Below are 18,102 nucleotides of genomic sequence, written 5' to 3'. Positions count from 1 at the left end.
ACATCGATATTTTAGGAATCAGTGAACTAAAATGGACTGGAATGGGCGAATTTAACTCAGATGACCATTATACATACTACTGTGGGAGGAGAAGGGGACAACTGAGGATGAGATGGTTGGATGGCATCACTGACTCAATGGACATGAGTTTGAATAAGCTCCGGGAGTTGGTGGTGGACAGGAAGCCTGGCGTGCTGCAGCCCGTGGGGTCGCAAAGAATTGAACACGACTGAGCCACTGAACTGAACTAATGGGTTTTTTCCAACCCAGAGCTCAAGGAAGAGCCGACAGCTGTACATACAAGCCCCGGGTGTGTATTTGTCCCCACAGATGGACCTGCCGTCTCATTCCTCTGCAATGAAATGTCAGGGATTCCAGACAGACTGATCTGTGCTATGAGTGATAACCTGCTAATTCGGGTCATCTTGAGAGAGAATTTTGAGTTGAAGATAAGTGGTGGCTGAAAAGCAAATACACTGCTTGTATCTTTGTGTATATGTGTGTGTGTGTGTGTGTGCGTGCATGTGCATGCTCAGTTGTGTCCGACTCTGCGACCCCATGGACTGTAGCCCGCCAGGTTCCTCTCTCCATGGAATTTTCTAGGCAAGACTACTGGAGTGGGTAGCCATTCCCTTCTCCAAGGGATCTTTCCAGCCCAGGGGTCACTCATATGTTTACATTTTGCCAAAATGTCAAGCCATTATCAGGAACCGACACATTCTCACTTAGCCCCCTTTTCTTTAGCTCAAGCAAATCGTTCTTCCCATCCCCAGTTCGGTTAGAGTGGGGGAGATAAATTCTGCTCATGCCAGTTGGTCGTACAGCAGTGTCAAGTCACATGGCAAAGGACATGAGGAATTATAATCGGTGGATTAGGTCAAAGATTGTATTACTTAACATTGTTAAATTCAAACTGTTCTCTCATTTCTCTCATTTCTTCTTTGACTCCTGGACTATTTAGAAGCAAGTCTTTTAGTTTCCATATCTTGGGGAAATGTTTTCATCTGTCTTTCTGTTACTGATTTCTAGTTTAATTCTCATGATCAGAGAACATACTTTGTATCAGTATTTAATTCCTTAAGCCAAAGGCTGTGCTGTGCTGATGTAATAGAACCTCTCTGTTCTTAGGAAATAGGTTCTGGAGTCTTTAGGGGTGAATGACCATGATGTATGTAACTAACCCTCACATGGATCATGAAAAAAAAATGTGTGTGTGTGTGTGTGTAGAAACTGCAAGTAAGTGAAGGGCGGGCAGGAAACATGCATATATCATAAAGCTAAAGGATAAAATGTGAACAGTGGATGAATCTTGACCAAGGATATGCATAGGTTCTTTGTACCACTTTTAATTTTGGCAACTTTCCTATAAATTTGAAATCTCCAAATAAAAAAATAAAGGAAAAGCTAATAATCTCTCCCTACTCCTTCAGTTGTGTGTCCTTCCGTACCCCTTCCATCCCTGAACAAACATATGTGAATATTTATACACTTAGATGGGGTTTTATCCTTTTATTAAAATGGGATTATTCTCAGTGCATTAAATACTGTGCAAATTGATTTTCTCTCTTAACAAGACATTGTAAAACTCCTTCTAGGTCAAAAGACACAGGTTTAGTTTATTTTTAAACAGAGGTGTGTAAGTATCAATTTCTTCAACCATGCCCCTAATGTTGGACATTCTGGCAGTTTCTAGTTTTTTTGTCACTACAAACAAGGCAGCAAAAACCATCCATGTGCACATCACCCACAGTATTGGTGCCGAGCCCATGACTCACTTCTGGAATTAGAATTTCAGTCAGATCAGCTCGTACGACAAATAGCTTCACAATCGACCGTGTTCAAGGCTGTCGGGCTGTGGGAGAGAGGCCTGTCTCCAGAGGCCACCTGCTCATAGCCTCGTGTCCAGTTGCACACAAGCCCCGCATTTTCAGAGGCAGCTGGAACAGCCCTCCCATGTTTGTCTTTGGACACAAGAGACTGTTAGGACCCGTCTTGCTGTCTGCGGCGGGGCCTCGTGTTGATATGGTGGGGAGTCCAGCCTCTCCGTGTGTCAGCCAGACTTGGAACATCCCTCTTTAGCTAGTTCACGCACCTGTTCATTACATAACTACATCAAGGTTTTGCTTGACATTTTAGGCAGAGCCCAGGCTTCCGGAGGTGGGGCCGCAGATGGCACCTGAACAGGTGGTTGGCTGCTCTAGTGGAGACGTCTGGTACAGTTGATCTGGCTGAGGTCATAGGTGTGACCTTCACATGGGACAGTCCCTCTCCAAGGATGGCAGTTAACATCCATGCGGTGTTGCCTCTTGCCTGGCAGTGGGCTGAGCACTTCTACACAGAGCATCTTGATTGACTCCTCCGTGACTCAGGTCATATAATCCCATTACATCACTTGCCTATGGCGTGGCCACAGTCCTACCTAAAACCAGTGCCAGCGTGTGGGCAGGCCATTTCCCAAGTCTCTGTTCAAGGCACCAGATTCCCAAGAAGACTCCTATCTGCAAGGAGTTTACAATCCGAGCCCACCTCACAGGGTGCTGAGTAAGGCCAGGGACACAGTCCTGGCTGATGGCCAAAGAGAGGCCCTCTCCCTCCCTCTTTGTGGGGTCCCCTGGGTGAGTGTGTTGTGGATCCCACATCTGTGCCCAGGCTTCATGGCAAGTATCCCAGTCCATCCCAAAGGGGTTTGTGGGGAAGGCCTTGACTCTGGTCTGGAAGCAGCTCCCAGCCATCTGCCTGCTGAGGAGGGATGTCAGTGTTGCCCCCAGAGGCACTCATTCAGAGTTCATGTCACTGTCTGTGACTCCATCTCCTCCCTGTAGAACTCTGAGGAGAGGGGACTGGGGCTGAGGGACCCTCCAGCATCTGGATGAGACCTCGGAGAGCCACAGCCTGAACAGCTGCCTCACCACCTGCCAGCTTCCACCCACCACCCCCAGGTCTGTTTCCTTTCAAATGCGTGTATTTTACTGGGTCAGCTTGACAATTTTTTTACCCAAATATATGGGGTGCCTAGTTGAAGACACTGGCCCCTTCCAGCACTGCAGAATGTCCCTGTGTCCTCCATTGTCCTCCTCAAGGTCACCAGTTTTCTGACCTTTATCCCTGAAGGTGAGTTTTGTGACTTCTCTGCTTTCTTAAAAGTTGAGTCATCCTGCATCTTATGCTTTTCCTTGTTGATCTGCACAGTTCCCACAGGGCTCCTTGAGGGTAGGAATGTTACAGAAATCAGGTCCAGCTGCTCAGTGCTCCAAAGCCAATACCTGAGAGGCAGGTGTTGGTGGAAAGGAAAGTTTGCTTTATTTCAGAGACCAGCAACCAGGGGAGAAGGCAGACTACTGTCCAAAGGCAAGCTACCCCCACCATCAGAGGGCAAGAGCTCTTATGGGAGGGGCTACATACAGAAGCAGCACAGTCAGCTCTGACAGTCATCTTGAAATTGGTCATCGGTGGTCTGACCAGCATCATCTTGATGGTTATAGGTATGGTTAATCTTCAGTTCCAAGGTCAGCTTGTTCCCATTTCTTTGAGGCCAGTTCCTGGAATTGTGGCAGCTTATGTCATGGCTACAGTCTGGTCATCAAGTAGTTAGCTTCTTGCATCTTGTGGGGGTTTCAGTATCTACAAGACAGCTCATAGGATATGGCTCAATATTATCTGCAGCTCTTGAGGAGGAACTGAAGACAGTTCATGACAGTTTGCTTCCTGACAAAATTATTATTTGGTCTTGGACTGCTTTCCTTTGTTTCTATATTTTCTCATCTCTCTGATGAAATTTATTCTTTGGCTAAAGATTTTGTACAGACAAGAGGGAGGTGGAAGACTTCAGAAGTCAGGGGTAGTCTGTCCTGAGAAGGCCCCATAGGGTCCTTCCCATCTCAGAACTGGGTCTTCATCACCTCAGTCCCTGTCCCCTCCCTCCAGGCTAACACAGAGCAGGGTGCCCAGTGTGTTCCTTCCGTGAAGGCCAGCCTGCCTCTGCACAGCACAGGGTGATGGGAAGAGCACAGGCTGCTTGCATTCAAACCCTGATGCTCCCACTTACCGCTGTGTGACCTTGGGCAAGTTACCTAACCTCTCTGTACCAAACCAGGGAGAATAATAGTAAATACTTGCCTAATATTAATAGAATCATTGTGATAATTAAGTGCATCGATAAAGTTCTTCCCAATGTCTGGGTGTCCCTTGTGGCTCAGCTGGTAAAGAATCCACCTGCAATGCAGGAGACCTGGGTTTCATTCCTGGGTTGGGAAGATCCCCTGGAGAAGGGAAATGGCCTGGAGAATTCCATGGACTGTATAGTCCATGGGGTCACAAAGAGTTGGACACGGCTGAGCGACTTTCACTTTTCACTTTCCAAATGTCTGGCCTAATGTGGCTGTTTAAGTGTTTGTTAAATGAAGACATGAAAAAAAGAGAAATTTTCCATCTGAACAGCTGAGGGCAAGGCCCAGCCCTGTTTTTTGACCACCATCTCCTGAGTCAGGAGTCAGCAAATTACAGCCTCCCCACCGCCGGGTCTTGTAGGTAAAGTTTGGCGCACAGCCACGCCCCTGGTTTGTGTGTTGTCTAGGGCTCCTTCCACACTGCAGGGGCAGAGACGAGTGGGGACAATATAGACCATTTACTCTCTGGCCTTTCCTGGAGTGACCTTACTGACCCTACCCTGAGTCTTCTGAACTCACCATCCACAAGGGTCTGCCACAGCTGCCAAGCAGACTGCTCTGACCTGGAAAAAGTGGCTTCTGTGGATGTCACCCATTTAACTGCCTCAACTGTCCTCTCTGCGAAAACCCCTTGCCTCCCAGGGATTTCCTGGGCTTCTTCATGGTCCTGGAGAGCTCTGGGAGAGGTCAGACCCGGCAGGTTGAAACAAGACTGTCTCACTGAGCATCGGAACAGTCTGGGCCTACATGGTTTGCTCCTTCCTCCCTCTGATCATTCATCACGAGTTTTCTGAGAGGCAACCGTGGGCAGGGCCAACATGCAGCAGTAAAGTGAGAACACAAACAAAAGGATTAACACAAAGGAAAAATTAATGAATTGGACTTCATTAGGAGGCTATTTCATGTAAATTGATGATGTTTCCAACTTTGCTGGTGAGGCACAGGGATTCTGAGTTATTTCAGAAGACAAAGAAGAATTCCTTGGTGGTCCAGTGGTTGGGACTCAGTGCTTTCACTGCCAAGGGCATGGGTTCTACCCCTGGTCGGGGAACTAAGATCCTGCAAGCTGTACGTGCGTGCTACGTCACTTCAGTCGTGTCTGACTCTTTGTGACGCTATACGCTTTGTGACTCCTTTGTGACCCATATGGTCAGGAGTATAGCCCGGCAGGCTCCTCTGTCCATGGGATTCTCCAGGAAAGAGTACTGGAGTGGGTTGCCATGCCCTCCTCCAGGGGATCTTCCCAACCCAGGGATTGAACCCAAGTCTCCTGCATTGGCAGGAGTGGGTTCTTTACCACTAGCACCACCTGGTAAGCTGTGCTTGCAGCCAAAAAAAAAAAAAAAGGAAAATGAAGAAACAGAGAGAGCCCGCTTGAGAAAATTAACAAGCAGATCCTGGTAAAACCCTGGTTCTGTTACTTACTGGGCCTTTACTGGCATGTGACCCTGGAGAGTTATCTCACTGAGCACACAGGGGCAATTGGACACAGAGGGCAGGAAGGGGTGCCCAGCAGCCACCCAAGCACAGCCCTGGGTGCCATCTGTTCATCCGCCAGCAGAAGACTTGATGAACTCCACCGCCCAGAGGCAGAGACAATCATCTGAAAATGCAGGGAGTCAAAACAACGCAACCTGCAGATGCTTTACTCAAAGCACAAGCCATGCCAAATAGGAATGTTAATTCAAAAGAACAAAAAGAAAAGCTTAACCTTTATGTACTTATTTAGACCTTCCTAGCAATATAAGTCTGCCGTCTACTGGAGAGACAATTGGAGTTTTTATTTAATGTTTATTTTATTTTTATTTATTTATTTGATTTTAATGTTTATGTGTCAGACCTTTATTTTTTATTTATTTATTTTTTAATTTCAATGTTTATTTATGTGTCAGGTCTTAGTTGTGGCATCAGAAGATCTTTGTTGCATCATGTGGGATCTTTCGCTGCAGGACAGGGACTCTCTTGTGGCTCACAGGCTCCGGAGCGCATGGCTCAGTAGTTGTGGTCTATGGGCTTAGTTGCTCCTTGGCATGTAGGATCTTAATTCCCTGGCCAGAGATTGAACCTGTGTCCCCTGCATTGCAAGGCACATTCTTAATCACTGGACCACCAGGGATGTCCCCGACAATGGAAGTTTAATCAGCTTGTGTATCTGGATGTCCTCACCTGGGAAAGAACAACCTAGGGTGGCTGGGTCTTAGCAACTGAAGACCAAGTTGTCAAAACGGAGCAGGTTTCTCTAGAAGTATCAGGATTCAAGGCAAGGGACAAAGATCTTAATAGTTAAAGATTGGTGGCCATTAAAACAAAGAAAACTGCCACAAAAGGTAAAACCACCTATTGTATGGGCTGGTGGTTAGGACTGGAGTTGAACATCCTTCAGATATTAGGCACGTGAATGTGTGGTCACTAGTATGATTATTACCGCTGTTACATAGTGAATGATTTGAATGTCCCATCTAGTCAGTTCTTTTAGCTCTGATAGAACTTCAGTATCATGTAGCTTTTAAACCTGGGGCTTTTGGTCAACTCTAAGCCTGGCCTGATCCTAGGAATTCCTATTGTTGCTACAGGACTTGCTATCAGTCAACAGGACCAAAAAAAAAAAAAAAATCATTTTCAAGAACCTAGAAAGTAGGTGGTATCTTGGCATCAGCCTAGTTTTATTCCCTCTCTGAGCCTAAGGCTGACTGTTGGCGGGGTTCTTGAACTTCAGTCTTCTGTTTTTTAATTCACTTTGCTTTTTCTTAAACACCACCCAGGTTTTCTGCTGGATCCCACGGGAAGAGTGCCCAGCGGTACCCTGTCTCATGCTTGGGACAAGTTGACATGTGTAAGACAGAGCTGCCAGCCTAGGGGCCTCGGGACTGGGGTTAAACCACTCTTGCTTCTTTACCGCTGCCTGCAAAATAAAATCTCTGGGCTGAAGGGTGGCAGGTCCCAGCGGAGAGTGGCGATTCTTGGATCATCTGTGTTTTTCTTGGCTGGAGGCCAGAACCAACATACTCGGGTAACATTTGCAGAGAAAAGTCCTTATGCTTGCTTACTTTGCTTTCTTGCTCTTTCTCGTCAAGATTTAAACAGTGCTGAGCCTGACAATGAGCAGATTTAGGGAAAAACAGCAATAACAACCTGGAAAATGAGCTGGGGAGCCCTGTTGACTGGGGACTGACAGGCTCAGAGGCCCTCCGGAGGTGGTGACTTTTTGACTTTCAGTTGAATCCCTGCTGTGTCCCACTGTCTTTTCCTTTACCTTTCCCATCCTGGGCTCTGGAATTAAGGTCCAGAATTGAGGGCTGTTCTGAGCATGAGGTGAACAGAGATGTGATGTATCCATTTTCTCTGGTGTCCTAAGGAAGAGAAACCTGAATTTAGCCAAGAGGATAATTTTTCTGAGGCTAAGAAAGAAAAATGCCCGTGTGGAACACGTATTCTCAGAGATGTTATATTATGACCTACTATGTGTCCTGTGAGCTTCCCCTGTGGCTCAGATGGTAAAGAATCCGCCTGCAATGTAAGAGACCTGGGTTAAATCCCTGGGTCAGGAAGATCCCCTGGAGGAGAGCACAGCAACCCACTCCAGTATTCTTGCCTGGAGAATCCTGGACAGAGGAGCCTGGTGGGCTATAGTCTATGGGGTCACGGAGAGTCAGACACGACTTAGCCACTGAGCATGCAGCACACATGTGTCCTGCACTGTTCTAGAAATTACCTAAAATGAATCAAACCATGGAACTTAAGCTAATTGCAGAGCCTCTGAACAGAGGTGATATGGAGGTCTAGGGTATTATTTAATCCTATCACGCCACTGTCGATAATTATATTTACTTTTATTCATGATTAATTAGACAGCAATATCACTTGTGCGTCTTTTCTTGCAGTGAGATGGGGAAAACACAAGGTGAGCCTGAAGCATAAATTTTTTTTTAAACTGGGGTATACGCGATTTACAATATTTTGTAAGTTTCAGGTATACAACATAGTGATTCACAATTTTTAAAGGTTATACTCCATTTACAGTTATTATAAAATATTGGCTGTAATCTCTGTGATGTACAATGTATCCTTGTACCTATTTATTTAATATATAGTAGTTTGTATCTTTTAATCCCTTATCCCTATTTTGCCGCTTCCTCCTTCATTTCCCCCTCCAGTAACCACTAATTTATTCTCTATGTCTGTGAGTCTGTTTCTTTTTTGCTATATTCACTATCTTGTTTTATTTTTTAGATTCCACATTTTTTTTTAATGTTATTTTATTTTTAAACTTTACATAATTGTATTAGTTTTGCCAAATATCAAAATGAATCCGCCACAGGTATACATGTGTTCCCCATCCTGAACCCTCCTCCCTCCTCCCTCCCCATACCATCCCTCTGGGTCGTCCCAGTGCACTAGCCCCAAGCATCCAGTATCGTGCATCGAACCTGGACTGGCAGCTCGTAAGTATTTATTTGGCTGCACCAGATCTTTATTTGTTTATTTGGCTGCACACAGTTGTGGTGTGTGAGACTTTTTAATTGAGGCCTTCAAACTCTTAGTTGTGGGCATGTTTGGTTCCTCAACCAGGGATCAAACCCTGGCCCCCTGCAGTGGAAACACAGGGTCTTAGCCACTGGACCACCAGTGAAGTCCCCTAGACTCAACATTTAAGTGATATCATGTAGTATTTCTTTCTCTTATTTCACTAAGCATAATACCCTGAAAGTTCAACCATATTGCTACAAAGGGCAAAATGTCACTCTTTTTTAAGGCTGAGTAATATTCCATTGTATATATGTGTCAAATCTCCTTTATCCACTCCTCTGTTCATGGTCACTTAGGTAGTTTCTATATCTTGGCTGTTGTAAATAGTGCTGCTATGAAGAGTCTGAAGCATCCTGTCAGACCAGTAAGGGAGGAAGTACTTGAAAAGAATGGGGATGTGGCAGATGGTTCAGAAACATGACAGAGCTTCTAATGGCCAAAGCTGGAGCAATCAATGGAAGCAATAAAATAAATAACAATGTTGAATTATAACCCAATAAAATAAATATCCATAAGCACATATTGATATAAGTAAATAAAGTTTTCAAAATTAACAAGTAAATAAGGGAGAAAGGCCAGCTCTTCCTTATAAAAGATTTCTAATTAATAAATGTAGAAAGAAAGAGGGGAACAGAAATCTCCTGGAGAAAATCAATCTAATAGTTCTCAGATCCACAAATGAATGTTCAAGTTGTCAGCAAAAGTTTGTGGAAAAACAAGATATTTGCAGTCTCAAGTATCCCCACCCACAAGATATTTATTAATTACAAAGAGGAAAACAGTAATCTTATGGTCAGGAGACAGCACCATAACCAAGTGATCAAAGGCAATACCACTGTAAAAAGATGTCAACATGCTGCTCCCCTGATAGGTACATGAAGTGAGACAAACCCAAATGGAGGGTGTCCTGCTAAATAAGTGGCCAGTGCTTTTCAGTAATGCCCAAGTCATGAAAGATAAGGGAAGAGAGGGAAAGTCACAGATCTAAGGAGATTAAGGATATATGACAGCCAAAAGCAGATGTGGGAAAACTGGTCAAGTCCAAATAAAGTCTGCAGATGGATTAATAGTACTGTACCCATGACTATTTCTTAACTTTTATATGATTATGCTAGATAGTAACATTAGGGGAATCTGGGTAAAGGGTCAGTAACCAACTTTTCTCTAAGTTGAAAAATATTTTTAAAGGACAGAATACATTTGAAAGTAGGTCTATTTTATGTTTAATAGGAAGAGAGTTACCTTTAGGTTCAGAACAGTCTGGTTTTACAAAGCACCTGCTTATCATGGACTTAGGGTCATCAAGAGTTGCAAACATGTGTATCTAAGGAGAAAGAGCCAAAAACCAGCTGTCAGGGTAGCTGAGACCTTCCTTCTTGCTTGGACACTTCAGTTTAGTTCAGTTCAGTCACTCAGTCATGTCTGACTCTTTGCAACCCCCATGAACTGCAGCACGCCAGGGCTCCCTGTCCATCACCAACTCCCAGAGTCCACCCAAACCCAAGTCCATTGAGTCGGTGATGCCATCCAACCATCTCATCCTCTGTCAGCCCCTTCTCCTCCCGCCCTCAATCTTTCCCAGCATCAGGGTCTTTTCAAATGAGTCAGCCCTTCGCATCAGGTGGCCAAAGTATTGGAGTTTCAGCTTCAACATCAGTCCTTCCAGTGAATACCCAGGACTGATCTCCTTTAGAATGGACTGGTTGGATCTCCTTGCTGTCCAAGGGACTCTCAAGAGTCTTCTCCAACACCACAGTTCAAAAGCATCAATTCTTCAGCGCTTGGCTTTCTTTATAGTCCAACTAACATCCATACATGACTACTGGAAAAACCATAGCCTTGACTAGATGGACCTTTGTTGGCAAAGTAATGTCTCTGCTTTTTAATATGCTGTCTAGGTTGGTCATAACTTTCCTTCCAAGGAGTAAGCGTCTTTTAATTTCATGGCTGCTGACTCAGTATTTCCAGGTCATTTTCATTTTCCAGATTTGTAATGAATCTGTGGCACATAAGTATGACAAATAATCACAGTTCTTTGCATCGGGTCATACGGCTTGTACCAAACATTATTCTTTGAAAAAAGAAAAAAGGCAATACAGAAACCATTTGGTGTGCATTTTGTTTATCTGAAATCAGACATCACATTGACCCTATAACTTCTGGCCTCACAGTGGTGCATCAAAGTCCTCAGACTACATACAGATAGACCACATCCCTCAACACAGTTGGTTACAGGGACCCAACTGATAGAAAGAAAAATAGAGAACAAGGGAGTTTTCCCTAGTAACTAAACAGTTAGGACTTTCTGAGAGAAAAATTCAAATTCCAAGTAACCAGAAAGTTTCACAGGTCATGTGGTTATGAATATCACTGTAATCAACAATTAACAGAAAATTTGTATGGTGCCTTTTGTATTGTATCAACTGAAAAGAGTGGATTACTCCCCTTATCTTTTGTAAGCTTTTCAAAGAAACACTTTTTTTTTTTTTTAAGGAAATTGTATTTTTAACAAAGGTGCTATGTATTCTCTCTTGGTCTGTGAAAAACAACATTGGTCAAGTAGGGGAAAATTGGCCCCAGGCAGAAACACCATGAACAGTTGTACATGTTGTGCACTGCAAAAATGGCACCCCAGTGAAGGGCTAGTGGGCCTGAAACCCGTCCTTCTTTCTGCCCTCCAGGCTGCATGACTGAGAGTCATATCCGCCCAGAGGAGTGGTTGCCTTATTCTAATTACACAAAGGCGCTGAGTAGGCTGATGTTGACTTTAGCAGTAGGTGTGGTGTGACCAGTGTGGGAAGTAGATTGGGAATTGTGAGTTTGGTGTGGCAGAAGGGATTTTGATGATCTATGACTGTTGAAAACACTTTACTATTTTATGGCAAATGTTTCTTTCTAAATCCAGAGTTTTTATTGAAAGAGTAAGGCTCTCTGTTGGGCTTCTTTAGTGACTCAGTGGTAAAGAACCCGCCTGCCAATGCAGGAAATGCGGGTTCATTCCCTGGGCAGGAAGATTCCCCTGGAGAAGAAAATGGCAGCCCACTCAAGTATTCTTGCCTAGGAAATCCCATGGATGGAAGTGCCTGGTGGGCTACAGTCCATAGGATCACAAGAGAGTTGGTGACATGACTTAGTGCCTAAACAACAAGGCTCTCTGCCATCCCAGAAACCCAGCATGTTCCTCACATGTCATTCAGAAATTTCCTATATACACATTTGTATGCACATAAATTTGTATAATTGGAAGCTTATTATTACATCCTTTGCTTTCTAAAAACATTAAATAATATTCTTTTATTAATCTGATAAAATATATATAATAAAAAATTTGCCATTTTAACCATTTTTAAGTGTACAGTTCAGTGACCTTAAGTATATTCATTATTGTACAGCCATACTACTTTTTATGTTCAGAATTCTTTCATTGCCCCAAACTGAAATCTATTCCCAGTACACAATAACTCCCTATACCCCTCTGCCCCCAGCCCATGGTGATTGCCATTCTACTTTCTGTGTCTATGAATTTGACTATTTCAGATACCTCATGTAAGTGAAATCATACAATATTTGTCCTTTTGTATCTTTATTTCACATCAAATAATGTCTTCAAGTTCCATTCAAATAATGTCATTTATGTGGTAGTGTATGTTAGAATGTCATTTCTTTTTCAGGCTGAATAATATTTCAGTGTATGTGTGTGAGTGAGTGTATTTCATATCTTGTTTATCCATTCATCTGTCAATGGATACTTGGGTTGCTTCCGCCTTTTTGGCTACTGTGGATAATATTGCTACAAACATGGATGTACAAATCTCTCTTCAAGAAACCCTGCTTTTTTATAGACCCTGTATATAAACCCAAAAGTGGAATTGATGGATCACATAATAGTCTTATTTTTTAGTTTTCAAGGACTCACCAAGCTGTTTTCCAGAACAGTTGCACCAATTTACATTTCCACCAACAGTGAATAGGTGTTCCAATCCCTTCACATCCTTGCCGACACTTGTTCTTTTCTGGGTTTTTGAAAATAGCCATCCTTATTGCTGTAAGGTTGTATATCACTGTAGTTTTGATTTGCATTTCCTTAATGATGAGTGACATTTGAGCATTGTTTCATGTGTTTATTGATCATCTGTGTATAGTTGAATGTTTTCCCTGCACCATTTGTTGAAAAGACTGTCCTTTCCCCATCAATAGTGTTAGTCCCCTCGTCAAAAATCATTTGACCCTGTATGTGAGATTTATTTCCAAGCTCTCTATTCTGTTCCAGTGGTCTGTATGTCTGTCTTTATGCCAGTACCATACTGAAAGTATGAATCCTCCAACTCTGTTTTTTTTTTTAAGATTGTTTTAGCTATTTGCAGTCTCTTGAGAGTCTATATGAATTTAAGAATGAATTTTTCTATTTCTGCAAAAATATCTTTGAGGTTTTGATAGGGAGTTGGTGATGGACAGGGAGGCCTGGTGTGCTGCGATTCATGGGGTCGCAAAGAGTCGGACACGACTGAGCGACTGATCTGATGTGATCTGATACTTGACTCTATAGATCAGTTTGGGTAATAGTAACATCTTGATGATATTAAGTCTTCCAATCCATGAACACAAAATACCTTTCATTTATTTGTGTCCTTAGTTTCTTTTAGCAATGTTTTATACTTTTCAGTATGTAAGTCTTTCACCTCCTTGGTTAAATTAATTCCTAAGTATTTCATTCTTTTTGTGCTACTGTAAATGAGATTATTTTCTTAATTTCCTTTTCACTCTGTTCATTGTTAGTATATAGAAACACAACTGATATTTGTGTGTTGATTGCATATCCTGCAGTCGATGGGGTCACAAGGAGTCGGACACAACCAAGCGACTTAACTGAACTGACTACCTCTTACTTTTTAAAACATATGCCTTGGGGCTTTTTCACACAATAAATATTTGGACATGCCTCGTCATACTCTGGATAGCATTTCATTGTGTGGATATCCTAGTTTGGTTCAGTTCAGTCGCTCAGTCGTGTCCGACTCTGTGACCCCATGAACCGCAGCACGCCAGGGTTCCCTGTCCATCACTGACTCCCAGAGTCCACCCAAACCCATGTCCATTGAGTCGGTGATGGATATCCTAGACCTGAGACCAAAGACATCTGTTTTCATATTTGACTGAGCATAGTTTTAAAGAAGTGCCTACATAATAAACTCTGTGCTGCTTCTTGGCCCCGGAAGTCTAAAATACTATCTGGCCCTTTAAGAAACAGCTTGTCAGTCCCCATTCTAGAGCACACTTGGCCAGGCTCTTACTGAAAGGCCAGTTGAATTGTTTCCAGTTTAGTGCTATTAAAAACAATTTTCAGTTATGGAATTCTGCCCTCAGAATCTGTAGAGGAAGAAGTGCCGGATGCAGAGGTACACGCGTCCAGTTTTTGACACTGAACACCAAAGGGCCTTGGAGAACACAGAGTCCTTGGCCTCTCACCAGCACCGCCTCTGGTGGTGTCCAAAGCCTGCGTCCAACGTGGATTATCTGTCATTTCAATTTTTATTGTCTGGTTGGGATTTCCATTGCTTTTATTGTGAATTAGGTCGAGCACCTTTTTATATACAAACTACCTGCTCTTGTCTTTTGTTCACTCTTCTTTTGGATGTTGGATTACGGATATTAACCAGCTCTTTCTGATTTTTAAATAACAGTTGTTCTTTCAGTAGTAAGGCAGTTAGGCCTTTATTGTTTTAGTAGCAAATGTTTTTTCCAAGTCTGTCATTTCAAAACACTTTTAGAAATAACTATTTTTCCCTAAATAAACTTTTTTCCTTAGAAAATTAATCTACTGTAAAAAAATATAGTTAATGTACAGTATTATATGTTGCTGCTGCTGCTGCTGCTGCTAAGTCGCTTCAGTCGTGTCCGACTCTGTGCGACCCCATAGATGGCAGCCCACCAGGCTCCCCGGTCCCTGGGATTCTCCAGGCAAGAACACTGGAGTGTGTTGCCATTTCTTTCTCCAATGCATGAAAATGAAAAGTGAAAGTGAAGTCGGTCAGTTGGGTCCGACCCTCAGCAACCCCATGGACTGCAGCCCACCAGGCTCCTCCGTCCATGGGATTTTCCAGGCAAGAGTACTGGAGTGGGGTACCATTGCCTTCTCTGGTATTATATGTTACAGGTACACAATATAGTGAATCACAATTTTTAAAGGTTATACTCCATTTATAGATATTATAAAATATTGACTGTAGTCTGCATACTGTACAATATATTCTTATAGCTTATTTTATACATAATAGTTTGTACCTCTTAATCGTCTATAAAAACTTTATGGGTATGAAAATGTAGCAGCCTTTTCCTTTATGGCTTTTGGGTTTTATGTCTTATTTAGAAAAATCTTCCCTATTTGGAGATGATTTAAAAAAAAAAAAAAACAACCCTCAAGCTTCTTTCCGTGCTTTTATGTTCTTAAAGTACTTTTCTCCATCTGGAATTTTCTTCAGTGTAAGGAGCACGCCATGGCTCCAGCTGGCACTCAGCTGTCCTAGAGTCATTTATTGAATAATCTACCTTTTGTTCATTGCTTTGAAATGTCATCTTTCCATACGTGTTGGGGTCTATTTCTGGACTCTTATTTGTCCCATTGATCTCACTGTACATTCATATGCTGTTTCAAGCACCTTTAAGTAAGTGTAGTTTTATGTGTGCTTAGTCACTCAGTCACGTCTGACTCTTTGCGACCCCCTGGACTGTAGCCCGCCAGGCTCCTCTGTCCATGGAATTCTCCAGGCAAGAACACTGGAGTGGGGTTGCCATTCCCTTCTTCAGGGGATCTTCCCAAGCCAGGGATCGAACCCAAGTCTCCCACATTGCAGGCAGATTCTTTACCAACTGAGCCACCAGGGAAGCCCAAGAATACTGGAATGAGTAGCCTATCCCTTCTCCAGGGGATCTTCCCGACCCAGGAATCAAACTGGGGTCTCCTGCATTGCAGGCAGATTCTTTACCAGCTGAGCTACCAGGGAAGCCCTAGTTATTATTATTTAAAAGGGCAGTCTCACCTATTAGCCTTCTTTTATAGAGTTTTCTTGGCTAGTTTTGCATGATATGAACTTTATTTTTTTAATGTCTAAATTTTTTCATATTTTCTTTGTGTAAATCTTATACTTCTACTTATTTATTTTTTTTTGGCTGCACTGGGTCTTCTTTGCTTTGTGCAAGCTTTCTCCAGTTGTGGCGAGTGGGGGCTGCTCTAGTTGCCGTGTGCTGGCTTCTCACTGAGGTGGCTTCTTGGGTTGCAGAGCACGGGTTTTATGCACACAGGCTTCAGTAGCTGCAGGCACATGGGCTTATTTGCTCCACAGCCTGTGGGATCTTCCTGGACCAGGGACTGAACTCATGTCCCCTGCACAGGCAGGTGGATTTTTAATAACTCTACCACCAGGGAAGTCCTCATATGAACTTTAGAATCAGCTTGTCTAATTAAGAAATAGATATTTTTTATTGAGATTGCATTAAATTTTTAGATAAGTATGGCAACCCACTCCAGGATTCTTACCTGGGGAATCCTATGGACAGAGGATGCGTAACAGTCCATAGGGTCACAAACAGTTGGACATGACTGAAGTGACTGGGCACAGGGAGGAAAAAGCATAATGTCAGTTCTTGTTATTAAAAAACTGGGTGTATTTTGCTATTTGCTCAATATTTTTTAAGTTTTACTGGAGCTATAAAGTTTTGATTCATTTAAATTCATCTTAATTGAGTTTATTCCTAGATATTCTGTCTTTTGTGGGCATTGCAAGTGAATTTTCCTTCTGTTATATTTTCTAACAGGTTCCTTGCACATCAGAAAGCCATTGCTTATTGAATGTTAAATTTGTAACTAGTCACATTACTGGATTTTCTTTTTATTTCTATTCATTTTTCAGTTGAATCTCCCAGATACACAATTGTATCACCCACAAGTAGCGATTCTTTCACCTAAAATTTAACTTATACAGTTACTTTTACTGTAAGATTTCATTACAGGGCCATGTAAGGGTTTTCCAATTTGTTGTCTTTGAAGGCTGAGTCTACAGCTGGGACAGGCAGGGTCCAGGTACTCTGCTTTCCACCCTGGGAACCCGTGGAGGAGTCCCCTGAGCATAAAACTTAACAGAGAGGAGCTCTAAGCAGAGGGTCATACCTGGAGGTGAGAAAACCACTGGGCATCTCCCAAAATGACCTTCCTCTCTGTACCCTTGAGCAACATTTTCCATATCTCTGTTGAAATGAAGATGGTTCAGATCACTCAAGTCATACCAGGCTTCAACTGAGTGATTCAAATACTGAGATTCTTTCAATATTGAAGGCATGTTCCCGGCTTTTAAAGCTACTAATCCCAGGCAGGAGTAAATTGGCACAGTTACCTTGGAAACCTGTTTGGCATCATTTCCTAAGTCTTAAATCACCTCTAGCCTCTGATCCAGCAGTTTCATTCCTAAGTTTTTATGCTCAAGACAAATGAAATGCTCACACCTAGAGTCAATTAATCTATGACAAAGGAGGAAAGGATACACAATAGAGAAAATACAGTCTGTTCAGCAAAGCTGGGAAAGCTGGACAGCCTCATGTAAGTCAGTGACGTTAGAACCCACTCACACCATATACAAAAATAAATTCAAAGTGACTTAAAGACTTAAACATAAGACACGACACCATAAAACTCCTAGAAGAGATCATAGGCAAAATGCTCTCTGACATAAATCGCAACAGTGTCTTCTTAGGTCAAATCCCCCAAGGCAACAGAAATAAAACAAAAATAAACAAACGGGACCTAATCAGAATTTACAAGCTTCTGCACAGCAGAGGAAGTAATAAACAAAAGGAAAAGACCACCTACAGAATGGGAGAAAATATTTGCAAACAGTGTGACCAACAAGGACTTAATCTCCAAAATACAAACAACTCATACAACCCAGCAAAAAAAAAGCAAACAACCCAATCGAAAAATGGGGAGAAGACCTAAATAGGCAATTCTCCAAAGAAGAAATACAGAAAGTCAACAAGCAAGTGAAAAGATGCTCAACATCACTAATTATTAGAGAAATGCAAACCAAAACCACAATGAGGTATCACCTCACACTGGTTAGAATAGCCATCATTAAAAATTCTACAAATAATTAATACTGGAGAGGGTATAGAGAAAAGGGAACCCTCCTACACTGATGGTGGGAATGTAAATTCATGCAGCACTATGGAGAACAGTATACAGGTTGCTCAGAAACCTAAAAATAGAACTACCTTATGACCCAGCAATCCCACTCCTGAGCATATATCCAGAGAAAACTGTAATTCAAAAAAAATACATGCACCCCAGTGTTCATAGCAGCACTCTTCACAATAGACAAGACATGGAAACAACGTGAATGTCCATTGACAGATGAGTGGA

Source organism: Bos grunniens, chromosome 13 (assembly GCF_055505025.1).
Source record: "Bos grunniens cultivar Pamir isolate PY7600 chromosome 13, Bosgru_T2T1.0, whole genome shotgun sequence".
Taxonomy (NCBI): domain Eukaryota; kingdom Metazoa; phylum Chordata; class Mammalia; order Artiodactyla; family Bovidae; genus Bos; species Bos grunniens.
The sequence above is the reverse complement of the archived record's forward strand: the minus strand, read 5'-3'. Positions refer to the sequence as shown.